The 27,639-nt window shown below is 41.3% G+C and overlaps 1 protein-coding gene across 5 annotated transcripts in view; it reads left to right on the top strand.

Moving 5' to 3' along the window:
• The window catches only part of LOC144981231 (zinc finger protein basonuclin-2-like), a 174,414-nt gene that overhangs the window by 93,339 nt on the left and 53,436 nt on the right, over positions 1-27,639 (top strand). The gene's annotated exons all lie outside the window — the stretch shown is intronic.

Here is a 27,639-nt window from a genome sequence, read left to right as displayed (position 1 = left end):
ATTTTTATTAACTTAATTCATGTGTCGTGGGGTTTGATTACAATATTGTTTCAGTTTGACTTTCAATCTGAAAAGCAAAGTCCTTCTCCCTGTCACAGAATAGTTAAGACAGACCTGTCTCCTTAGGTCATGTCATTCACAGTGCCTATAAAAATATCTCAACTAAACTTTTAAACTCTTACTTCATTTGCTCGTTGTTTTGTTTCATGCTGATAACTGGTCGTTTTCTTCGCTGTGCATTTCATCAGTGCTCTGCATGTGCAGCCTGCTCGGTCCTGTCTGTCCATGTCAGAGCACTGAAAGTGCCTGGCATTTGCTTTCAGGGTATGATGACAGACATATTTGTGGAACAGCTCTGCTTTGTTTTGTCTGAGTGAAGAAATGAGCTAGATATTATCCTCCACAGCGTCGATCATGGTGCAAGCATATCTGCGTATTAATGGACTCAGATGGGCCTGTAGCAGTGTGTGCGTGTGTGCAAACTTTGTTTTTACATGGTGGTGTACAGATGTGTTGCACATTGCATGTGTGCTTCATATGTCTTTTTTTTCTTCTTTATTTTGTTGAGTGGGACTGGAAGGCAGTGATTTGACGCATATGTGCAGAATTATCCACAGTCAGTGGATGCGTGTGTACATGTGTGGTTACATTCAGCTGTTATTATTTCTGTGTCTGTCTTTGATGGGTCATTGCACACAGAACATATGGACGTCTATACATGCATGTATCTGGTGTCAAGTTTGTCTCTGCGCGTCCTGATACTGACGTTTGTGTGTGTGTTGAGGCGTTCGTGCTTTTGCCATTTATTTTTCTGAGTGGGTGGCTAAACAGTCATATGCCAGTTGTGTGAGTGTGCGTCCTCTCAGTGTGTGTTGGCTCTGGCTCCATGTGTGTGCGGGTGCTAGCTGAAGTGTCTCTTGGCTGGCCCTGGATGGAGAGCTGGAGGAGAGCAGAGGTGAAAGAGGAGATTTGCAGAAACGACACGCACCACTTCCCCCATTACTACTTTTTCTTCTTCTGCTTCTACTGCTCTGTCTTGCGCTGCCTTTTTCTTCTCTCACTTGCGTTTTCAGTCTTCTTCTTCCCCCACCTTCACGCCCTCTGCTCAGTCTCCACTTCACCACTGTCTTGCTTTATAAAAACTGTCTCCACCCTCCATTCTCAAACGCTAAATCGGATTGTCCTGCAGTTAGACAAAATTGTATTTGTGTCACAGAACCTCTTGCAATTGTAGTAATTGAAAATCATACAAAATGATGCATTCAAAAAGCACATTTAAAGTGCACCAGGTCAAATAAAACAACTATAAAGCTGGTAAAAGAGAGTCCTGATGGTAGAAGCAGAACTCGGAAAGGTCATCAAATTAATTTTACAATGACTGTTAAAGTGAAAGAGAAAGGGGCCACAGATGCTCATGTGTTTACGGTTTGAGCGCTCTATTAAGAATCCATCTAGCCCGACGAAGTGGGAAGATGCACAAGGTTCCATTCATGCCACGGTCCCCTCCATGTTTACCCAAGAAGCCACCAGGGTGAAATGACGTCTGGAACACTTTTACCTCAAACTAGTGTCAAAATACATTTTTATGTGCTGCTTATTTATTCTAAAGGAATTTAATTACTTGCTTTTTTATGTCAGTCATATGTTTTATTCTGTTTTTTTCTTTCTCTTTAAACGTGATGTGTATAAAGATGGAGCTTTTATGTGGTGCCGATTGGGTTGTGCTGCAGAGTTGTTGTGTAGTGATGCCCTGCAGGATGGGTATGCCTGACTTTTGACTCTGTGTGCGAGACAGAGGGCAAACAGCGATCAATAAGCATCATGTGAGCAACCCTCATGGGCTCCAGGTCAGCTGTTTCCCGTTTGTCCCGAGGAGACAGCCCCCTCACCACCATGGAGAATGCTTGAACGATTTGGAGGGATGCAGAGATGTAATCACGGAAGTCCAAAAGGGGGGTTTTCTTTTTTGCGCTGTGCCTTTGTGTGTATTTTGTGCAGTGACACAAACGAACGGCCATCTGTGGGGAAATGTGTTGAGGGATCTCTTTTACATCAGCGTGGCAAAATAATCATGAAATATGTGTTATCTGGACGGAAAATGTTACGTCACCCGTTGGAGGGATTCGTGAGGGGGAATGACACCAAATAATTTAGAATTTATTTATGTTTTTGCAAGCCAATCAGTGAGGCAACAACTTATGTAAGACAAATGAAAGAGGATTTGACAGCTTTTGGATTGAAAACATTTTAACTTCACTCACCTTAATTCCAAGTGACCTATCTGTTCCCTCTTTTTCAGTCTGATTTCATTGTGAAAAGCCAAAGTCCACACATATTTTTTTCACTTTATATTGCATTTTAGAGATGCCCACGAGGTCTATATTTTTTGGGCAGTTCCCTGATTTGGGGAGAAGTCGCCGGTGTAAAGAGGAAGTGTGTGCTTGAAGGGCCAGTCGCTCAGGATGTCACCACCCCACTGCTGCCTAATGAGGTGGACATAAGCACAGGGCCGGGCACACACTTGAGCACGCACACACGCATGGCCAAGGTGCAGCAGCTGTCATCCAGGTTTTAGCAGTTGTGAACGTTTTTAAGGTGAACTGCGAAGTGTCAGAAGCTTCTTTCAGAGGCATTTTAAAAACCCATGGGAAGCCAGCGTTGGTATTGTTTACCAGGCCACCGGCACAGCGGGTGATCTCAGATAAGACTATTTTGTGTAAACAAGACAAAAAGGAGGAAACACGCACAAATATTTGACGGTGCGTGTGATATTTTGAGACGTGAACATATGGAAGAGACATTGTTGTTCTTTTGAAGCAGTTCTTTCCCTTTCTGCATCCAGAGGAAGGTGACATTAGGTGTGACCTGCGCTAAGTGACAGGAACTTGGGCATACTTTCACCATGGCTTCTCCCTTTTCCTGTTATTCCTCAACTCCTGTTATTTTGTTTTCCTTGGAGCGGGGCCAGAGCAGCGGGCAAATCGACAGTCTACTATTTTTACATCCGTCTTTAAGGACCCCTGTCTGCTGGCTCTGCCTGCAAATTTGCCCCATCAGCAGTGGCAACCAAGAAGAGCTCTCAAGGCACCAAGCCTTTCATTTTTCTGTTGGCGATGTGACTAATGCTGTCACTGTTATGTGAAAAAGCACTCACAGTGAATTGCTACTATTATTGTTAAAACCATCATCATCATCAGCAGCCATATTTATAGTTATGGATAATGATAGTAATTTTGTTGGCGGCTTGTAGTTGTCTCTGTCTCTTTCACCTGGTAATCCAACATGTACTGTTAGGTGACTATTTCCACTGTAGGTTTTAGATGCGCTGGCCAATTTTCAAAGTTGTTGTTTGAAGAAAATAGCTTTCCAACAGGCAACACACATTTCATGCCCACAACTCACATGTGCAGGGGTGGAGGGGGGGGGATGGACAAGGCTAAATGCTTCATCTCTTAATGCATACATTGAGCTCTTGTGTCTGTGTGTGTGTGCGTGTGTGTGTGTGAGAGAGAGAGAGAGGAAAGAGGACTTTTTTTCTTTCTTAAATGCTCCCTCTACTTTACGTTTCATTTTTCTTTCGCTCCCATGTTTTATTCTTCGCCGATCTCTCCGCTCTGCTCTGTTCTGTTCTGTCTCCAGCTTGCCATAGGGATTTGATTGCCAGAGGCCCAGGGAGGATTTTTTAGGGAGGTTCTGGAGAAGGGAGGGTAGTGGTACCGGCTGTGGTAGGCTTTTAGCCAAGGTACACTCACACACAGAGACACCCACATCCACACACACACACATAAACGCACAGAGGCATACACTCTCAATCATATCATGCCTTTTGGGTACATATTCACACTGGAACTTTCTGCATTTAGCTGTAAGTTTTCGCTCATTAGCCACCTTTTTGTTGTGAGCAAAGTGTTAACGCAACATGTGCAAGCATTTGTTTGCACTCTCTGCTGACTTTGTAAAGATGTTTGCGCTGTTGGATTAATAACATTTAATGGCCACTGTTAAATGCAGCTGCCTTGGCATCCTACTGCCTGCATTTTTCTGGCAGGCTTCAACTCCGGGTAGCCTTTTTTTTTCTTAACCATGCCTTGAGCGTATGCATGCAGCGCAGTGAAATACCACTGTGTGTGTGGGCTGGATGGGAGAGGCATTGTGTGTTGTCACAGAGCATGGCTTTTCATTTACATGGGGTCCCCATGGGTGGCTGAATCGAAGCATGTGAGCAGATCACAGATGAAGAACTTTTGTATTCCACTTTCCAGCAGTCTATAACTTAAATTAAATCACAAATTACCTAATTAGCCTACAGTAATATACATTAATTGGAATGACTGGGTCCTGTAGCATTTAGCACTTTGGCATTGAACACTGGTAATCTTCTGACTTTAACAGAAGTGACAGCCTCGGTCTTTTCCAACGGGACAAAGTGAGAATGCATGTTGGAAAAATGCAAATGTAATGCAAGTTAAAAGAAGAAGATGTGTTTGTGTTGTTGACTCGCTGGCTTGGAGCCACACATAAACGCCTGCTTTCTCTGTGCTGATGTTTTTCTGTGTTAATGGCCTGAGCTGCCTCTTCCTTTGTCGGGAAACACACTCCACCATAAGTGCTTTGTCTCCTGCATGATGCGTGCGACTCTGACTGCCATTTAATATTTTATGCCATTTAATCCATTTGATATGTTTCCTCCAATAAATAAATAAATACAAAACAACTTTAATTGGTGGCTTGTTGATCGGTTAGTGTTTTTTAAAATGTCTTATGGAGTTTTATTTCTTAGATCAAATGTGATGCATCACTTTTGCAATAAATTGGAGAGGGTTAAATTTTGGGGACAAATGTGCTTCTTTCTGATAAATCAATGAATAAGAAGATGTTAGGGTAATGACAGCCAGGGGACAACATCTGACAAAATGGCGTTTACACGACATAGTTAATGTTGTAAAAACCTTCCGAATAATATGAGGAAAAGCAGCCGACGGTTGGTGCTTTAGTCATGAGGTGAGGAGGAGCCTCTCTTTAGAGATCAATTGGTAATAGTCTGAAGTCACAGAGGCGATTAGAGGCGTCAACTTGCCTGTGTTGTAAATGCTGTCAGATCTGTTAAAGGAAGCCTAATACCTCTCAGGTTGAAAGCTGTAATAACATCAGCTGTAACTGAATCCGCAGGGAAGTGCAAGTCAGTCTGCATGTGCCCGAGCGAGTGAGTGAAAGAGGACTGGGAGGGAAGGGGAAAGTGTTTCATTTTGTGTAGATTACATAGGTGTGTGCATTTGTGTGTGCATGCCTGATACAAAGCAGGGCCAGCGCGCATCAAGGCGAGGGCCGCGGGCTTGCTTCCGGCGTTTTTTAGGCCACCAGATGCCTGTCACTCTTTTAAGAAAAAAAAAGAGCAGGGGATGAGGAAGAGAGAAGGACAAAGAAGGAAAAGTGGCGGAGAGAGTGTGTGTGTGGGGGGGGGGGGGGGGGGGGTTGCAACACTGCTCAAATCATGTCACGTAGCGCTAATTCATCCAGCCTCATTAGAGAGCGGGAAGGGACCAGAGGGCCTCTCTCAGGACAGGGGCCCGGGCTCACAGACATGCACAGCCACACACGGATATGTGCATACACTTAGTTTTTCTCTGGCACATACTTACACACAGATACAAATTATCTCTCCCTCAGACACACACACACACATAAACACACACATACAGATGACACTGGCACATGGCGCAGCGCGGGGGCAGTTTGGGGAATAGAAAATTGCCTTCTCAGGAAGGCCCTGGCCAATTAAGGATCTGACCGTATTGAATGTCAAGTGTTAATTTAGGCTCCCCCCTCCCTACAATGTCCCCCAGCTTCACCCCTCAATTTCCCAGCAGTGGAGGTGGTGGTGATGGTGGGGGTAGGTGAACGTGTCCCAGGGATGAGCAAATACATGTCAAGCCAAAGTTGATTGCCTCCTCCATATTATGTGTCCCAGGCAAGTGGCAAATGTGCCTCCGCCTTTTAGCCTTCGGCGCGCCCCCTTGGGGGACTCCGCGATAGAAGGAGGAGCAGAGAAGGAGGATTAACTGTACAGCAGTGATAAGAATAGGGGGTTTACATGGGGGCAGGGGTTGCAGGCGACAGAGAGGGAAGTAGAAAGCAGGGTTGGTTTGATCCCACAGGACTGGGTTGTGACTTTGTCTTTTCTTCAACTTCATTTCATAGAGAGTTTTATTTGAAGTGTGAAAAGAATCGTCCCACTTCAATCATCTTTTGACGTATTTTAAAAGGGTTCCCAGTGGTCTTTTAATTATGATTATGCCGTTTTTTTTTTCCAAAATAAAAAAAGTTAAACTGTTGTTTTTTAGGACATAATTTCTGCAGAGTGGCAGAAATTGATGAAAAGTTGCCTTTAATTTATGGGCAGGACTGCTGGCACGGAGTAAGCCTTCCTTCATTTCCCATCATTACTTAGTTTACACTCTCTCCCACTATCTTACAGCCCCTTACAACCCCAGCCTAATATTATTGGTACAACAAAAATGGCAAACAATATTGGAGCTATCCAGTCATACAGTTTGACAAGAAAAATGAAGATCTAAATGGATTTATTTGTCTGCATGTGGATGCATAGGAATGGAGATTTTACGTGACAACTACAGGCTTGTAATATGTTTTTCTTTCCCATTTCACCACAATTTCATTTCATTTATTTATTTGTTCCTTTCATGATGTTGAATTAGTTTACATGTTTGTCTTACATATTAAGCATATAAATATTAAGAAATACATTTTTAATCTAAAGTTTCCACAATTCATGTCCTCTACTATCAGAAAAAAGCCAAAAAGAACATTTTCATTCGAGTGAGTCTTTAAACATTGAAGAGGAATATAAAAAAGATTTAACTTTGTTGTCATGCAAGACTTTAAATGATCTCAACATGATGGTTGTCCACTCAACAGCCTTTAAAACGCTAGACAGGATTGTTGGACTGATGGTAAATCCCCACCTCCTTACCTCTATGATCTAATAGACATCCACTTAGAGTTAATGGGCAGATTGCCTTTCTTCTCTTGTGATGATTATTTTCCTCTTTAAAGGTGGAATTGCCAGCTTGTCTTTCTTATCAAACCTCACTTTGCCTTCTTTTGTCCATGTATCTTGTGTCACTCCCTCTCACGTGGGTTCCTGGGGAGTATTCAGTGATGAAGGTGTTAGCGCCTTTCCTGCATTTTCAACAAGCCCAGAACGTCTGTTCTGCCCTTTAGCTCACCTCCTGATTTTGGAAGCCCCTTTGTTTCACACGGATGCTGCACATGTTCGCTGGGAACACGTGTTCATGTTGAGCATGTCTGGAGCTTGTGTGTTTCTGCTAATAGTGGGGATGTTGTGAAATTCAATAGGGAGGCTGAGCACCGTTCATTTAGGCCGGTGTTATTGGTGCCTGCTGCTTCTTGCAGAGCCTGGAAGCCACCTGCACATACGCGGCCTAAAAAAATGTCCGCGCACATATTGATGTACTTAGCGTCTTTGCACATTTTGTTAACTGTAATCCATCGACTAAATTGGGAAATAAGACTTACCTGAAACAAAGCAATGTATGTAAGTATCAATATTGATGGCAGATGTCTGTGAAATTAACGTCTAAAATTATGACAACTACATTAAAATGACTGACAGCAGTATATTTGAATTATTATATCTAACAAGGGTGAACAAAAAAACAACGATCATCCTTTTTAACATCTATTTTATCATTCCTCAACAAGGAAAAACCCATTTTGAGTCTACAATTTTCTAATATGATTCAGCCTGTGATCAATGACAGGACAAGCTTCCAGGACCTCAGGAAAAGGGACGCAGTTGAAGCCAAATAAGCGCTCCGTCTTTGGGTAGACTTCGATGTCAGCAGAGCCACTGGAGCTCCAGCGGCCTGAACTGAGAAGTCTGTCAAGCTGTAATTGATCACCCGGACCTGGGGAACTGAGGGCGAAAGAAAAGGGTTTTGAAAGGATGCAATAGATAAAGCTAAAGGGAAAAGGAAGATGGAGAAAAGAGGAGAAATAGTGAGACCAGTGGTTTAATCTTTCTAGAACGGCCATTTTTTCCCCTCTGGATGATAGATATGGTAGGTGCGGTGTGTGACACAGATGGATCGTGCAGGCATCTGGGGTGATAGAGTTATAAATTAACACATTACTGCCCCTAAATGTAGACGACTGTGGACAACTGAACGGCGGCATCATCAAGCCTGCAGGCGCACACACGTATTCACACACAATTACAGTCTCACTGATGCGTCTAGCTGAACTCAGGATGTGGATTGCTCTCCTCAAGTGGCATTGATTTGTCAAAGCGCTGAATTAGCAGAAACGCTCCAGCTGCTGCTCAATGTTCTACTTTCCTTCCTTTTTTTTCTGTACGTTTCACTTAAATCTTCTTTACGTTTTTTTTCTTTTATGTCTACCTTGTTGCTCCAAACTTTTGTTTCGTCTCCATTACCTGTGTGAAGTGTTCACACATTTTACCTGAGTTTGCCCTTTTTGCCGTCTTGGCAAACCAAGTGACGTTTTTTTTGTTGCTTTTTCCTATTTTTTGTGTCCAGCTGGGACTTTTCACTTAAAGGAAAAGTTGTGTTTTCTCTCCAACTACTTGTGGCCTGCACCGTTTTCACCAGCCAAAACTGTTATGTCCCTGACTCTCACAAGAAAGCGGTGCATGTATGTGGCTGGGAATTGGGATTTCATAACCAGGCGTATATCCAGAGCAGCAAAAAGCTTGCACACTGTAGAGGCCACACACAGTGACAAAAATCTATCCAGCTCGCAGTTTTAAAACTCTCACACTAATACATCTACAAGATAACCACAGTGAATTCCACTGGTGCAAATGTCATTTAACAACAAATGAATGCCTTTGGAAAGAGTGCGGGGCTAAAGTAAGGGTCACTAGTCCTTCTGGCTGCTGAACGTGTAGCGGTGTGTTTTACTTGGGCTTACGAGCCGGACAGACTGTCTGCTTTCTGATTCTGAGTCAAGGCTTCTAGCCAAGAGGTGCAGATTTGTTAGTGTCTACTCCATTATCACCCATCACTCTCATGGTTTAGTGTGTGTGTCAGCGAGCGGGACTGGGGAGTAAAGAGACTGTCCCCCGCTCTCTGTGGTTCAGCCCAAACAGTTAACATCTGGTGACCAGTGAGTGACCTTCTTCCAGCCTCACACACATTCAGACGTAGACATAAACGCGCACTAAGAGCCTAACTGCATCCAAGCGATGAGTGAATGACCACCCCCGTTCTGTGTCCTCCCCTGCTGAGTGTCCGTCTCCACCAGAGCTCTGCCCCCCCCCTCACATGCACAGATGACTGGTTGATGAAAGGTTTTTGGGTGACCAGGATTTTTAATAATTAAATAAACGTTGGCAATCTTTTTCCCATTTAAGCTCATCACAGACCAGATACCACACTCTGTTATAATATTATAATAATTTAAATGCACAATCAAAAACCTTAATTAATTCTAAGAAAAAAACAGACAAGTACGCTTTGTATTCTGTAACGCCTTGTTTTTGGATTAATTCTGGTTGCGTTTATTAATGCTGAAGCGATTTTGAAAGGTATTCTATCCAAATATTTAGTTGGGTGCAACGTGTCGGACTGTGTTTTTTACATGTTACTAACAAAGTTGGGAGTTAGTGAAGTCTCAGTAATGTTTGTTTTAGTTCGATCTGTTTTTTTATTTTCCTTACGTGGCGGTTCTCATGTGGCTAACTTGCAGTGGTGTCTGACTGTGTATTTCTTATGTGTTACTAACAAAGTCGGGATTAACTGGTTTTGTTATTGTGCTAATGCGTCTTATGTGTAACATGCCACAAAACAATTACTGTCAGTTAACTAGAGTTACGCAGATAATAAAGTCTGATTGACTTATAGACTTATTTCTGACTTTTTTCTTTCACTTACTGTGCATTATAATTCGGTGCCTCCTATATATGACATAAATTTAAAAACTAGACTATTCATTGACGTTGGGTCTTATAATCTGTCGCGCCCTATGGTGTGGAGAATTTAGTACTGTATTGATCATTTAAGGTTTTTGCCCCTTGAGGACTTTAATGTGAAGATTATTAATAGTCTCAATAGCATTTCTTGTTGATATAGACGATTACTGCTTTTTATCATCTTGCTAGAGAAAATAAAGTGATTTTGAAATATTTTTAAGAGTTGGTCCAACATATACATTTGATTTGTTCTGTAATGAAAACCGTACCAACTACTTGAAACACAAGAAAAATATGTTTAAAAAATATTTAAAATCAGTTTTATTTGGTTGATGATAAGTAAGTTTTAAATAAATCAACAACAAAAAAAGATTGGGTGTGTCTTATCTACTTTGTGACTGGAAAAAGAAAAAAATGTTGCAGAAAAGGGGTGACACGTACATCACATGGTTGTGGCATGCCAGGGTCACGACCTTTATCCCCCTGAGTTTCTCCCTGTGTTTTTTTTTGGAGGAACTGTGTCAAAGAGTCAGTGTCCCTTAAAAGTACAGGAAAATTGTGGCTCCTGGTCGATGGAGTCTGGGTGAACAGGGAATGTGCGGAAAGCAGGTCACATGCGGGGTCTAAAGGCAGCATGTTGTTGTGACTGAAGCTCTCCCTCCAGATTACATGTGGACAAAAAGAAAATAAGGCAAAGTGTGTTGATAGGGTGACAGCATTAAAAGGGGAGATGTGGTGACAAGGGGCAATGAAGTGAAAGCAGAAGTGAAGCATCTCAGCAAGAGGCTCACTTAATGTGAGGGATAGTGAGCAGCCTTGGGACTGGTTGGTGTGAGGGTGAGGGGAGTGCATCCCTCGCCTGAGGCTGATGCATTGTGACAGTCACTTAGAAGGATTTCACTTTCCCTAAACTGTGGCTTGCAGGAAGAAACACCATAAGTTGGGACAATTACAGAGTGAAGGAGATATGACAGGACACATGCAGAGCCGCGGAGGGAGGGAGGAAGGAGGGAAGCGAACCAAGGAGTGTGCATTTGTGCGTGTGTGTGCCTTTACTCAGGGGAACACAATCATATAATCTGCTCACATTTGGTGGATTTATTTACAGTACATATGCTGTCCAAATACTTTGTGTGTGTGTTTGCCTGCAGGGGCCAGGAGGTGCATGGTGCGCAGCGTGTCAGGCAAGATTTGCGTTTTGCTCCTCATGGTACAGCGTGTTACCACACTACCTCCCTCATTCCTTCACCTCATGCCTGTAACTTAACCTGGTGACGGAGGGCAGGAGGGAGGGAGGAAAAAAGAAAATATAAGAAGCTGCAGGGAAACACAGCCAAGTGAACAGACACTAATTTACTTCAATAGTTTGGACCTTTTTTTTTTGTCGTTGCCTTGATAAATGTCCCAAATGTTCTTTTTGCAGCAGTACACTGTGTTACCCCAGTGCTGCAAGTTTTGCCAAGAAATTCAATATAATTTGGGTGTTAGGTGATTCCAAGAAATACACTTTTTTTCCTGTTTCATTGAGTCGTTTTCCTTTCAGTGAGGTTTTGGTGAAATTGTCTTTTTCTGTTTCTCTGGCTTGTGTTCTTTGCACGATACACTTCAGCTATACACAGTTCTGTTTCTTTAACACAACTATTGATCAGTGCAAAAACAGTATTTATCTAGAAGAAAATGTAGAATGTAGAAAGGTAGAAGAATTTTTATCTACATTTGGCATTAACAATTATATTGTCAGTAGTTTTGACAAAATTCAAATATTTAGTTAAAAACATGAGTTATTTGTAACAAACTATTGCTAAAGAGAATTCCTCAGGGAAATCAGCTGATTGCCATTACTGTTATTTTTGTTGTACAGTTTCCTTATGAGTATAATTGTTTGCTGCACTGTAGACTTTTATTTTGGTCAGTTATTTGAGATTTACAGTAGTATTGACTACCTTTTCCCCCCTCTCCTTTTTTATTGGTTTGCTCAGACACAGGTCAGACTGCTGAAATTGAATGGTTATAGTGGGGTAATAGGTTGAATTGCTGGATGGATGACCTGATGTCATGTTTATTTTAAGGCATATAGCCAAAAAATGTAAATTACATTGTGAAAAGATCCATTATTTGTAATCCAATATTCTACTTTTAAAAACACAGTGAAAAAGCATCAAAAGAATTTGAACTATTTTACTATAACCTGATATAGAAACTTGTTTGAAATCGCCTTTTACTTTTTTTGTTGAATAACTTTACTTGTGACATTATTGGATGGTGTCCTACACATTTCAACACCTTTTTTACTTTCCTCCAGACTGAATCGTTATTCTTTTTAAATAAATCAAACACACTTAAGCTCATATTTCCACATTAGTATAAAATCTACTTTTTCCCCTCTTAACACCAGACAGAAAGATTGGTAATTACTTTATCAATTTTCCAATTTTCAGTGTCTGAAATTTCTTTAAAAGCCAGGTTTTTCAGAGACTTTGATGGCCTTATAGAATTTTCATTCAACAAGGAACTCTTCTTAATTATAGCTGATGTTGTTCTCTAAAAGTGAGGTTAAAACTTAAAAACACACACAGACAGCAAGCAGCATGGAGATTTCAAAAGTTATTTAAAAGTTTTAACAAAAAGAAATTACCTGAACTGGAACTCACACATTGTCACATTTGTGTCACATTTTTGGATCTTTAAGCAAAAATATGTTTTTTATACCATTTATCACAGTAATTACCTGTGACAGGGGTCACCAATGGTTGTGTCTTTTCATCTTAAATCTTAATAATATGTCACTTATGTCTGTTCACGCCCATCCTTTAGCAGTTTAGACGGGTCAACCACGTCATGACTCCCTTAAGCTACTTTGATCATTAAGGAGAAATTACTAGTTGTTGTTTGTTCGTGGAAGGAATTATGTGATGCAGTCTTTATCGGAACAAAGCTGTGAAAGAAAAAGCCTGGAGAAAGATTTGCGATATTTACACCGCTTCAATATTTTGCACAAAGACTCTTATTTTTTTTTTTATTTTTTTTTTACAGTTTACATGTTTTGCAGACCGCATGTTTTTTACACTTTTGCAGCTGTATTTATTTAATATTTATTTCTTTATTTAATAAGAATCTCTTTTTTGATAATAATTTTTCATAACAATTTTAGTAATATTTTTAATTATCTAATATAAATGTAATTTGTGATGTCCTTTATTGATGTTATATTATATAGATTATTTCTGAATGTCGTGTTGCTGCCACAGATAAATGAAATTTCCCCATTGTGGGATTAATAAAGTCATCTATCTATCTATCTATCTATCTATCTATCTATCTATCTATCTATCTATCTATCTATCTATCTATCTATCTATCTATCTATCTATCTATCTATCTATCTATCTATCTATCTATCTATCTATCTATCTATTCTAATCGTAGGTGGCAGGCAGACATGTGCTAGTAGGCGGCAGAAAAAGAAAAAGAAGAAGAAGCCCCTCCCTGCTAGTTCAGTGTGAACACCATAGGCTAAAAATGTTTTCAAGAACCTGCATTTAGCGTGTTCTTGAATGTGCATAAGTCCGGTGTGTCAGTGGCTTTATAAACTTCTGACACATTTAAAGCACACTTTATCTTTGCAGTTGTCTCTGCTGAAAGCAGGAACTGGGCAAAAAACAGTCCATTTTTGCAGTCCAGCAGCAGCCAGAGCTCTACAGTCCTCTCGGGTTTTAATAATTTATCTTTCCTCGCTATCCCTAGATCATGCACTTTCTCTCCACCACTCTTCCTTTCCCCCTTCCCCCTCGTCTCATTCCTCTTAGCACTTGCTTCATTTGTTTGCTTTGAGGAGCTAAATCTTGTTTGCACGTATTAATAAGTCAAGGCGGATTATACCCCCACCGCCGAGGCCCTTGCAGCGTCGTAGCTCTCTCTCCTCACACTGTGTTTGTGGCTGGGTGGCTCTGTTTGCAGGGTGCCCCCACTCCCATTGACTCAGAGAGGTCTAGTGCGCTAGGCTAATTAGATTAATTCCGACGCCTGTAATGATTGTTCACCATCTATTTTTAATGACTTGTGCATATCAAAGAATGGTTAACCATGTGACGAGCATAGCTCACTCCCTCTGCCCTGTGTGTCAGGCACAGTTGGGGGCCCTAGCTTAACGCTCGAGTGTCAGCATAGTGTAGCTGTGTGTGTGTGTGTCTTTTTGGGTGTGCATACATTTCTTTCACTAAAAAAAGCACTTATATATATATAAAGCAAATAAAACCTGAAAACATAAATATGTTTAAGTAAAATATTGATATTTAAAATCAAATTCAGCTTAAATAAAGCTATCGTACTTTTCGAAGCAGAAGACGTGGTTATTTTTGCATAGTTTACCTGGTAGTACGACTTAACTCCTGTGCTATTCTATGACCCCACCCATTGACGTGTTATCCCTAACATGACAAAGGTGGATAAAGGTGAAGAGTATTTCATGTAATCCATGGACACAAGTGAAGATCACAAATCATTGAAGAAGAAAGGTTCAGAGCACTGTCTTGTGGGGTCTAGCTGACCCAATTCCCAATGTTAAAGTGCCTAGGATAGCACGTTAAACAATGATTTTTTTTTAAAATAAATTGCCACAACCACTAGGGGGTGCTGTAGGCGTGTGTATGAGTATTTGCTACTGACAACGAAGAAGAAGTACAGGTTAGTCGTACACAGTTGGCAGAATTGTTCCAAAGCGACACAGAGGATAAAGAATTTAGGTAATTTTTTGTGATTTAAAGTGATATAAAGAGTTTAGTTGACTTGTTAGCATATTTTTATGCTATGGTTATCTGAATAAATGTTCATATGTTGCACTAATAAAATAGATTCCTTTTGTTTCATGGGACTGTTTCGGTAGGTGAAGTGTGAATATATTCAGTCTCTTTTTGTTATCTATTCTGTTGCAATTTTCCTTTCAAGCAGAAATGTACTTTCTTCTTCCCGTAATATATTTTTTCAAAGTTGCGAAATATTACATATGATTTTATTTTCTTTGCTATGCATGTAATGGCTGCTGTGACATATACTCCAGAGTGGCCTATAGTCCAAAATAATTTCTAATTTACCAAACCAGGTTTTTTGTATTTGTTTTTACTGGCTTCTTCTTCAGCTTTAGTGCAGAAAATAAACAACCTCACTATGTGTCATTTAACATTAAATCATTAACACCTCGCCATCCCTGAGCAGGGGTCTTCATCACTACCTTTATGCATTTGAGATGTTGCTCATCTTTAATAGATAGATCGAAGTCGCTCCCCTCTTTCTTTACTCCTCTGTATCTTGGCTCCTTGAGAGGGAGCATAAATATTTGAGAGGGAAGCAGTTCAAAAGTGGGGCAAAAGGGGCGTTTAGCGTAGCCATTTGGAAACACAAATGTGAAATGAGAGACTGTGAGGAGTAAAGGAGGGATGAAAGAAACGGCGCGAGATCATGATTTCATAATTTTCATTTTCTGTTCCTTTCAGAGGTTGAATAAACATGTTCAAATGCAACTCGCATTCCATTCACTCGTACACACACACTCACACACGTTCACTAGATTTCCATAAAATATTAAAGGAGGTGTTTCCTGTAATTATAGCACTGTTTGCCTCTGACTCAAAGCCTGATCTGTAATTAAACAGGATTGCACACGCTTGTGCCAAGGTAAGCCACGCACAAACACACCTCTTAACCCCCAAAATTCTACATCCCAATCGCCACGCAAATACACAAACTGCAAACTGAGCACAACTTTTGAGAAGATTGCTGGAATTTATACTCCTGCAACACTTGCTCACACACTCAATGGGCTCATTCACACCGAGGCTTTCGCAAACACACATCCTTCACCTCCTCACACACATTTTTATCTAATTCCCACAAGGAGAAGAAAATCAGGAGTCTGTAAAGTACTATCTTTTCCAGACACTCTATTGTGACGTTATCCCTAGTTGCTATCCATACATTGATCCACCTCCTTTTTCCCTCTTTCTATTTCTCTCTCATCCTGCCACCCTTCACCCACCTATCCCTTATCTAATCTGGCTGTGCCACTAATGGCAGCCATTCCAAGCCACGAACAAGTGCCATAATGTGCTCTGGTAAGAAGTCATGACGTGAAATGACCCCATTGATTGGCCTGCATCCCCACTGACAAAAAGAGGTGGCGGCAGTCACTTATTACTGTTAATGAGCTGTGGGACCATCCCAAAGTGGCATGTCGAGCATGCACATTTGCAGGAGTGCATGCATGTGCTTTCATATGGACGCATTTGTGCTTCGTATAATTTTCGGGCATTACTCCACCTGTCTGTGTCTCGCCACATTCCTGCTCGTTAGTGATGGGAGATCCCACCGTGTGGGCAAGTGACGAGCTTTTAATGGCTGCCACTTGGCATTGTCTTGTCTGTTTTTTTGATGACTCGTGCATCTGTTCCCATTTTAGCATCTGTTGTACACACCTGGGGTTCTGTGATGAACAAAGCAAAATGCAGACACTTAGTGTAACAAATGATACCGGCTTTTAGAGCTCTTAGTGGAAAAACAGTCAGAACAAAATTGGAAAGTTTGGTGGGAAACCAGTCAGTGTTGAGGCCACAAGCACGGTTTATCCACTTTTTGTACTCAGCCACTGTACATTTGTCAAGCTGGCAGCACCTTCCTGTACTAATCCATGGGATGCAACCAATCAGCCACAGTGCATGTGCGACACATGTTTTTTTATTCAATCTTCTTGACTTTTCATGTTCCGCCATCACCAGAACGCTTCCTGCTATTTTCTTCCCAGCTCTGTACAAACGAATAACAGATGTTAAAATCTGGAACAGGCTCTCCCGCTCCCTTTCCTCTCGTCCTGTGCTGTGACTAGCCTGTGACAACCTTTGCACTCGCTCCTCTTTTCCTCCTCTTTCATTTTCCCGAAGGCTGCCCATCCCTTGTCTGCTATGTGGGGACAAGATGCTGCACCCAATTTTCCACCCAATGTCTGATTTAAAGATGTTTGCTGGGGTCTGCATACGTGTAAACAAGCATGTGTGCACAGCTGTTGGCCCCCCAACAATGTGGTCAGTCAACGATCAATCCATGTTAACAGCAAAAAAAAAATCCTGCCATTTACATAAAATAAAAATAAAAATGTCATTTTGAAAGCTAGTTTTAAACAGTGAAGAACAGTTTATTGTTTTTTAAGCACATGACTCAAATTAAAGATATGCTGTTATAATAAGATAAAGCTGTTTGTAATGGAGATGATTATTTTACTTTTCCTGTTAATTGGCTGCAGGGGTGGGCTGGTCACCATTCCACCATCGTGGTATGCTTATGTTTACAGTTTGTTATAGAGAATTAACCAACAGAAATCAGCCTTTCATACATGGTTTTTACCTCTGAGAGAACCTATTCTCTGCTGTCTGTTTGCTTAGATCTTCCCATAAAAGTAAATGATTAAACTCCCATTCACACATTTTCTTATTAATAAGACCGTCAAAAAATAAAAAGTCAATGGTATTTCGTTACTGCATGCTTGAGAAATTGTATTTATGAAAAGCTGTGGCTAAAATGCAGGATATAGTGAGGTGTCTGGGAAGAGTCAATATTTTCATATGTAAGCCTGTGAAATTAATGACCTAATATCTGCAATGGAGAAGCTTGTTTTAAAGAGATAATCCTGCCTGTGCTTCTTCGTAAAATGGGACCAAAGAATCAATGAAGGTTTAGGCTCTGGGAAATTACCAGAGCATATGCACACACTTACCGTGCATGAACGCACACAAAGGTCGAGCAACTTGCACACACGCAGTTTTGCAATTCTGAGAGAGGAAAATTATTTACTTGATCTCCTTAACTGACCGGTATGAGTCTAAATCTATAATTAAATTTCGTGTGAAATAAAAAGCATTCATCGACAGTTGGCACTTCTTAAAATCACCAATCAGTTCTTGAATGTAATCCAGAGGGCAAATGAGGTAGGGAAATGTACCTCTACGCCATGAGAACACGTGCTAAAGGAGGAATTTCTACTTTACTGCAGTTAAATAAATCTACACTTTGACATTTTCCTGTAGAACAATTTTCCTTTTTTTTTAAAGAGCACTTTTTATTTAACTTAGTGCAAGTTATGTGTGTCTAACCCTGTCCAAGCTTATTGATTACAATAGCAGGAAAGACAAAGACTCTTTGTGTTCACCTAAAGAGCTGTAGTTTCCTGCGCACACACATTGACACACTCGCACGCTCAGAATTAAAATGTCATTACTTTGCTGGAACGGAGGAGCTCAACAAGACAGAGGAGACAGTAGAAAGGGGAAAAAGAGAGCGCAAAATGGCACTTAACATTTTCATTATCTAAATGAATGAAAATCCCATCAATGATGCTTCACATCTGTCTGAAAACTAGCTGATAATTATCAAAGGAAGATTTGTGTGCGCTTCGAGGAAAGATATCTTTGTCTGACACCAGCTTTTTCTGGACTCCAAACTTTGATTCACCAAATAGTTAAGAGAACTAACTTCTCATATTGAAAACTATATTAATGTAAAGCAAAATATTACAGTATTGCAGCACCACACTCATGCAACATGAGTCCCAACTCCTTTGTGCCATATTTTGGTATGGGAGAAGGCGGACTGGGAAAAATAGACAGACCAGAGACGTAGGGGGCATGTAGAGGACAATCGTTAGACTACACGGAAGGAGGAGTCAGGAAAAGCTGCTGTGTGTTGGAAGAACCAAGAAGCTCAGAGGTCCCAGAGCATCTGGCAACACGTCGCGGGGAGCCACGGTCCTTGTCATTAATAGTGATGAAATCATTTAAGTCATCAGGACTAAACGAGCCAGTTAAGAGACACTCAACGCTGCACTTCTGTCTAGAGACAGAGTCGTCTGTGTGCCCCACTGGCACTGACACAGAGACAAATAGATGTGTGCATGTGTGGTAGGAGCAGGCAGGGTGAAGAAAGTGCATGAACTGTAGAGATCTACAGTAAGTGTTGTTTTTATGCAGCCGTGTTTTGAGTTTCCAAAGCTTCTGCAGGGTGAAGTTATTTGAAAATAACTGAATTGTATCTCTTGAATTAAAGCGAATGGCTTAAAGTTTAAAGGAATTTTTTTTTATTATTATTTTAAAGTTGCTTCAAATTAATTATATTGCACAACTTTTTCTCAGAAATTCAAATAGCACTGATTTAACCAAAGAATATATTAAGTGTCCACAATACTTAAAGCCAACGACTTTAATGCAAGAACATGCACTTTCATTATTTTGGTGTTAAATTTGTTTTCTAATTACAACTAGGAAGATAACATGCCTACAAAAACACAGAAAACTCGACAATAAATAATAAAAAATGCTTAAAGGACACTCAAACGTAACTGCCAATCTGCTCCAACCCTCAGAACAGCAACGACAAACGTGTATCCAAGCACTTCCTGTGTCTTCAATTCTTCATTGTCGGTGCACCACTGCAGCAAGTAAATACATCATATTTTTTCTATTGCCACTATAATATGAACATAAAGTTAAAAAAGGGGAAAAAAAGTTGTTTATTATTGGTGCGCCACAATTTACAAGAGATGTACAATCATTAGAGCTGCAGCCAGTGAATAACCAAACCACTGGCTAAATCTGCCATGAAATGCTAGACTGCTGCAATAAAATCTAAGCATCTACACCAAACTGGAAACAGATGAACCCTGTAAAGGATACACTGTTCTTTTTTATTTCCCTTTTGCTTCCTACATTATCTTATAGTATTGCTTCTTTTTTTCTTTGCATAATCACAGTACATGTGTTGATCTACTGAATGCTTAATGCACAGCATTTGCAGATGGTAATGCACATGCTGATGTGTGTATCATATTATGGGCTGCACAAGTTCTGAGGCCACAACGGAAATCCATTGCCAACAACAGCACGGCTATTGGCAAGGAGCCATACCACCCCAGAGAATTATGGAGAAGGGTTTAAAAACCAGAGATGGAGTCTAAGAGGCTAACATCTAGAGGGGGGTGTGGGGGTGTGGGGGGTTGTCACTGTGTTACACTTAATCTGGTGTCCAGTTATTCATCAGGAAACTGACGCCTTCCCAGAATTTCTCCAAAACATGTTTTCATCTCGTGCTTCAGGCAGCTCCTGACCAGCAAGGTGTGCTGCTGTCATTTAAAGCCACTGATACCGAGCATTACGTTGATGTAGAGCAGAGAACCACAGATTTATAGACTACATTAGGAGTCAGATGAGAACATTATGGTGTTGGTTGTGAGTTAGGTCATGGGCTCTGTGCCTTGTTTGCTCCTGGGGCAGGGTTGTGATATCGCCTTACTTCCTCATGGCCCTCACTCAGATGGGACAAGTGTGCTTTTTCCATCATAGCCCCAGACGACTTTTTTCCACGATGTTGGCTTTCTTGCTGCATAACGATACTTGATTGCTGCAAGGTCATGCGAGATGGCTGGTTACACTACGCAGATGCAGAATGGTGACTGGTTTATTAGCTTCATAGACATAAACAATGTGCTGTTTTTGCTTTTGCAAAGCCAACTAAAGTGACCGTGCGGTCCATTGAGATCACGGCTCGTACTTTCAGTCATTTATTTCAGTCAGTGTAACAATTTCAGTCGCTAACAATGTGGAATGTTAGTAAAAAGCCAGACAGTGCCTCGATTATCACTACCACTGCCCTTTCCCCCTCTCTCCTTTGTCTTGTCATCCTATTCTTCCTCCTTTTTTTCCCCTTGCCTTCCGTCAGTGGCCTTGCTGTTTATTGACAGAGCAGTACATTCTAGACATATCTGGGGGATTAAGTTGCAAATTTAAGCAATGAGAAAATCAATGGGTTCCTCTTTTAATTCATGAGAAAGGCTGTCACTGTGAAAAAACAGCAGGGCGATGTGGCTGCTTAGATCACATTCATCTGGGGAGAAGCAGAGGAGGAGGAGGAAGAAGAGGAGGAGGAGGAGGACAGCATCCGTTAAATCTCTCCATCAAATGAGGGCAGAGCTAAAGGTGGTTAGCTTGAGATAAATCCTCAAAAGGGGGGGGGGAAAAAGGTCTTTTGTTTCTACGTTTATCCGTGTCTTTAATGACGGAGCTCTGACTGAGGTAAAAAAGATTATTTAAAAGAGCTGCATTGCTAGTTTTTTCCAGATTTTAGCATTTGAACATTTAAAACAACATGTTATGAACAAAACAAGTAATAGCGAAGAATTACCCATTCACACCTCCCAGCTCTTGAACGTCAGCCATCTTTGGCAAATAGTCAAGAAAGTCATCAGATGCAGCGAATGTTTTACAACTCCTCTAAACCAGTCATGTTCATTCCAAGGATACAACTACAGTATGTTAAAGTGTATCCCCTGCTGACTCAAAGGAATTTGATTTTCTTTAATGAACAGCTCAATATCCAATTCATTAAAGTGGCTGTTTTATTTGATGCACTTTCCTTACTCCAGCTGAACCCGGAGAGCAAGCCTTGGGGATGAGGGCAGATGGAGTCCTGGCGAAGGATGTCCAGTTTCTCGCTCCGTAAATGTGTCTATGTGGCCTTTAGAGAGAGACTTGTGGACTCGGGCGGATTGTGACTCTCCTCGGCAGAGGCTGAGATCAGGAGTTTTACTCTCTCTGGCTGCCGAACAATAGGGGATGTAATTGGCTCTCCTTCATCATTAGAGGCAGGCCGAGAGGCAAACCTAACAACTGGTGTGGGGCCATCCACCAGAGCTTTCTAGAGCTCTCTGAACATCCATCTGCCATGGAAAACAACTCACATTGAGAGTCGTGTTAAGCTTTAGTGTCGTATCAAAAATGTCACCCGTGGCGCTGCTTTGTGCGTACTGTAATTACAGTTTCTCTTTCATTTAGTGAAGTGAATGTGCACTCTGAAATCTCCTTGTGCGACATATGAAGCTAAAGACAAATTTAGGAGGACAAAATAGGTAAAAAGATGGACATACATAACCTACAGCAGTTTGGAGGCCCTGAGGAGAAAACGCATACAGGGGAAAGGGTCAGACCAGGAGGGGAAGGAGTTCCTTAGCATGGGCCTGAGGGCTGGTTGGGGATGTGTCAGGTGCGTGAGCTGCGCTCTGTGCCGTGCAGTGTTGTTGTTGTTACACCGAGGGCAGAGCCACAAGTCCGAAAGTATTGATTTCCAGCCTTGTCAAAAGGCAAAGAACTGTCATGTGGAGAGCCCTGACCTTGGTACACATACTAAGACAACTATTCCCCTCGGCCCCCTGCGGCACGGATAGGAGAGAAGAGAGGAGCGAGACATATCAGCATTGAGCAGCAAACAACAACCAGAAACCAAGTCTCCTGCAGGGGGTGAGAAGGAAGAGCAGAGGGGAGGAGGGGGGGGGGGGGGTTGAAAGAAAAAGACAAAGAAGGTAAGGGAAAGGAGGTGATAAAAGTAGGAACAGGAAGCAAGACAGAGAGACGAGTGGAGTTAACAGTCAAAGCCAGGACCAGTTCCCCTGAGTTGTCAGTGGGCAGCCCAGCGTCTAGTTATCACGCTGTTTGAAATGACAATGGCTTGACTAGTATTTTCCTCCCGAGACCTGTCTCAGATCTATAAACCGGAGGGGTGGGTGGGTGGATACCAGAAACAAGAAAAGGCTGGTCAGATATAGAAACGGAACAAGCAGGTCCTGGCAGAAGCCTGACAAAAAAGAAAAGAGACGCAGAAGGAGTAAGAGATTGGTTCCTTCTGTTTCTGTATCGCTCATGTAGTTGAAGCCTTTGAGATCTACAGAGAGGACGGAAGAAAAGAAAAAATCAAGCAGCAGCTCCAGTGAAATGTTTTTCATGTGGAAGCTCCAGGATCTGACAACAAGGAAGAGCTCCCTGTCACCTGCAGCTACACGGCAGGGCTCATCCCAGATTGCTGCGGAGCGCTCCGAGCGGGGAGACAGACGGAGGAAACAGCCTACAAAGAGCTCTCCCTGGGTTAGATTAAGGTGACAGACACTTAAGAGACCCAGCTTTAGTCACACATCTCTTGCCTCAGATCAGGGTCTTTTGCTAACAAGCTCAGTAACAAGTTCCCTCTCTCATCCATGGAAGCTTCTGAATAAAGGCCACTTTTTCATGATGAAGAGTTCTGCATAGAGTTGTAAGGGAATCTGTGCACAAAGTCTCTTTTTAGCGAGTCTGTAAGAACTGCACTCCTAATTGAATTAGCTGGCTTATTAGTGTTTGACATTGTAAGCTTGGCCATAAGTGAAGAAGTGGGGACTTGGGGAGTGGATTTAAAGAGCAGTGTTGGTTTTGGTTCTAATTTTACACTCTCTTGACACACATTATTCCCTTTGTAGCTGCAGTTACGCCCCCATATAGAAATGCTAATAATACGCGCGCAGGCTGGTTTTAGCGGCTGCCAAACCAAGGAAGCTCAGTCATCTCATAAGCCATTGGCTACAGCCTTGTCCAGTCCCATCAGTGATGGAGACTCATCATTTATGGATAAAGCAGGAATAGGGAAGTGGGTATAATTAAAAAAAGACCATTCATTAGAAGAAAAACTATGTTATTAGGCTAAAAAAAAATCAAAAGAAACAGGATTATTGTCCTATTTGAAGATAAGAATATGCAACATTCTTTATCCTCTTACTCTCAATCCTCTTATTTGAACTGGTTTTGAAGAAATAAAGATTAATCACACCTTTAGCTATAAAACAGTTTAGTAGCCTTGATGATGACTCCTGCATGTGATTCTGCCTTAATTTGACCAAAAATAATTGCTAATTACGCTTGCTTGTGTTATTTTATTGTTAAATCCAAGGGCTTATGCAGAGTTAACTCAGGAAAAAAAAGGAATCTTTGATCAAGAGCAACAACATTCAGTTTTCATGAGTCTGTGCAAATGCGCGCACACACAAGCGAAATGAATGTGTCTTTACCTGCTCAGTCCGCACTGTAAAAACTACTGTCTCTAACCGCATAAATCCTATCTAGATTATATAAAGTACATAACACATTTTGGATGGGACATGGCAATCTAACTAAACTATCACTTGTCTTTTTCTTGTCAAGACCCGACTCTGCTTTTAAAAGTGCTAAATTGCTCACTTTTAAAATTATATATAGTAAAAATGAGCATTACAAAAAGATATAATTCAATAAATTAATTTAAACTGGGGAAATTTAGATTTTTTTTAAAGAAAATTGCATAAATGTTCATATTCAGATTACACGTGCAGGACACGTGTATTCACCTACAGGTAAAAACAGACAAAATAAAGAAATTAAAAATGCATCCAGTGCAAGACTTTGGGTTTAAAGCAAGAACATGGTTGTGTCTTTTAAATTAGGATTAAATTCAGTTAAAATGCTTGAATTTGTACAAAAAAATGAATAAACAAGGACAGATTTTGCCCCCAAAAAACTGCTTCTTTACCCACAAAATGATCTCTCTTTGGATATAAATGAGAGCAACCCTTTGAGGCCAGCCGGCCTGTCTGCTACTGTAGGTGCCAGAGGGAACCCTGACAGGCAAATGCACTGACTGACATTTGATGATCTTGGGGACAGGTGGTCAAAGTGAAGCTGGCCGTTCTTCACATTTCACACAAGCTTTCAAGTACCAGCATGCCAAGAGAGAAATCCGCCGCTCATAAATCCAGCAGAGAAACATACTGGGCTGTACTCTGAATGGTGTCAACAGGTATGATGAAACACGGGGAGCATTCAGGTTAAACAGCTTGATGACATAATAGCAGCTCTTGTTTCCTCACATGAGACAGCAATTTGGGATGATGAATGTATTGTTGGATGGAGAATTCCAAAATATAATTCTTGCAAGTGATAAACAGAAAAAACTATTGAATGAATGTATGACAAATTTTTTTAACCCTTTGATGCTTATTGATGCAATCAAACCACTTTGGCTCCAAAACGTAGCTTAAATTTAGCATCTATAAAAGCACAAACACTTGATTTGTTTTCACAGTCATCAAGGGGTTAAAACATTTTAGTTATGTATCTTTTGTGGAAGGGCTTTTCTTTAATGTTTTTGTTCAAAATATCAAGCATGTCAACATTTTGTTATTTTGTCTGAATTTCATTTCTTGATCAAACTATTTCTTTCCTGCATTTCCCTGGTGATGTACACATTAGTCTTATCCCGGCATTTCACCTGGGGATACATAGGGCCCATAAATATGGAAGGCACCTTACCCTGTAGCTTCTTAATGAGCTTGCGTGTGTGTTAGTGTCTGGGTGGCGTGCCGTTTGGTGTGTCGCACCACGTCCCCGCTGTTTGTTTACTCACTCCGACAAAGATACACTCGCTCAATGATGGTGCTCAGCACCTCTGCCTGTAAGTGCCAAAAGAGCGGGCTCCGGCTCCTCCTGTAAATAATGCATCTGCCAGCGTCGTGCAGCTCGCAGGCGCCAGTTGTCTGGGGCTGTTTGGCACCCTGATAAATCTAAAAGGCGACCTGTCGCTCTGCATTTACCGCTATTTTTGTGTGTTTGTTTGGAAAAGTGCGATTGTCACTAGCAGGCGGGCTTCAATAGCTCCATGCTGTGTGAAAATGGTGCATTATTTGTAAACACGCTGCTGCCCCTGAGGCTGCATGGACCCTGCGAGTGCCCCGTGGCTGCACTGATGCCAGCACGTGCGCAACCGCGGCGAAGGTCCCCATGGAGAGGAAGTGGGCCATTAGTACAGTCCTTGCCCCGCCATTTTATTCCACTTCAGTACACATTACAGAGGGCCGCCCTTTACAAACTATCTAACACATACTAATTAGTCTAGCGACAGAGACGATTTTTTCCTTTGCTGATGGAGAATCTGTACAACTACAAAGCTGGGCAAAAAAGAAAAAAGCCCTGGACTCATACTGCATTAAAATCTCTCTTTTGCTTTAAAAAAAAGTGTGTCATGTTATAGGCCGGTCTCCCTATTTAATAGTGCTGTGAAAACATAACTGATGGAACCATTTCATAAAGGAAAAAAAGGGTAGTTTTATTTGTTTGAAAAAGAAATAAACCTCCTGGCTTTAAAGTAGTTTGGATATACAGTTAAAAGTCCTTTTTTCTTTTCTTACATGACTGGCCTAACGTTATAGATTAGCTTGTCGAGCCGTCTTCTCTCCTACCAACTCGCCTCTCATGCAACATCTTCATTTTCTGGAAACAAGAACAACCACAGGCTTAATGAAACTTAATGATGATAGTCATAACACAACAATAATCCACTGGTCTGGAAAACTAATCAATGCGTCTTCTCTCCTTCCACTAATGACCTGTGAAAACAAAGCAATAAAAAGGCGGTGTGTGTTTATTTTGGGCTAAGCAACAGGCTGATAGCACCGGTGGGTTGATTAGTGTAAAGAAAAGACAAGATGGTCACACAGATTAAGGCTCACACAAAGCTGGTGTCATCACATGATGTGACGGAAAAAGTCTGTGAATCTAAAGGGCTTCTTTAAGTTATTTATGATTTTTAAGATTAATTTTTTTTTTATTACAAGTGTCCTTCTGTTCTGTGTGACTTAAGTAATGGGGTGTGCAGAAATTTTATTTTGTTTTATTATGCATTTTTAGCTGATTCCTTCCAGCCTGTGGCTGTTTAGTGGAAAAAACTGCGAATGCAGCTTCAGGACTCAACTTCACCCGACACAGTTGGGTCAATTTCTTTGTGGGAGAATTCCAAAAAACAATTCAGGCCCACTTTTGAACAAAGTCATGCTGTTTTTCAGGCCTATTGTTTTTAAAGGAGAAACTAAATCAAGAAAAAGCAAAAACTAAGGACATAATATTGTATGTACTGTGGCTCTTTTATTCCCACATTCCCTTGCTTCCTGTTTCAGTTTTGATCAGCAGCTAAATCATTTCTTGAACCCATCAACTGCAGCAAATAGTTCTTATTTTGTGTAAATAGATCATACATTTTGCAGCAGGGTTATTCTTCAAAAAAAAAAAAAAATTCAAATTCTTTATAAAGTTTTGTGATAGATGTACTTTGTATTCCCTGGTCAGAGCATAGGATTGCCTTAACACAAAACACACTTCATGTGTCAGCTTCAGGGATCACTGTCAGGTGGATTACATGGAATGATGGGGTGATGTGTCTTTTTTTTTTCATCAGGCTTGCCAGAGAGCCTGGTGTCCTGATTAAAAATTTCAGCTCCACTGCCTTTCTAATTAATTAGCGGGGCCACTCAAAGGATCGCTGCGGACCAATTAGTCTCTAGCAAGCCGATGATGCTTATCGCTACTGCATCACCATACAGCTGTCGCTCCCTGCTCCGAGGACGGCTGGGGATGGACCCTCTAGGTGCTCTCGCAGGTTCAAACATGCATGTGTGTGTAATTCACCAGATGCACAGAGAGAAGGAGAGAAATATGCAGACACAATCGGCAAAAAGAGATTAAAATCTGCAATCAAATTAAAGTTAGATAAACTCTAACATACTTAAAGAGCAATTGCATTTTGAGGGGTGAAAAAATAACAGCAGATAAAATGCTTTTTGAGCTCTGACAGTGAGTTGGTCCTGCATGCTGACCACAGGGCTGGGCGGGGAAGTGTCTGCAGTTCTTTGGAGAGGTGGCTGAGTTTGCTGACTTTGTGAGAATGGACTAGTTATAAAACCAAGGCAGCTCATTTCCACTTCAAAAAGGTCGTCTGAAACATGGCATCAGCAGGCCTCTGTTGCAGTC

This window comes from Oryzias latipes, chromosome 1 (assembly GCF_053564925.1).
Source record: "Oryzias latipes strain Hd-rR chromosome 1, Olatipes_Hd-rR_3.1".
In the NCBI taxonomy this organism is placed as follows: domain Eukaryota; kingdom Metazoa; phylum Chordata; class Actinopteri; order Beloniformes; family Adrianichthyidae; genus Oryzias; species Oryzias latipes.
Note: the sequence above shows the minus strand (reverse complement) of the source record. Positions and strands in the feature narration are given on the sequence as shown.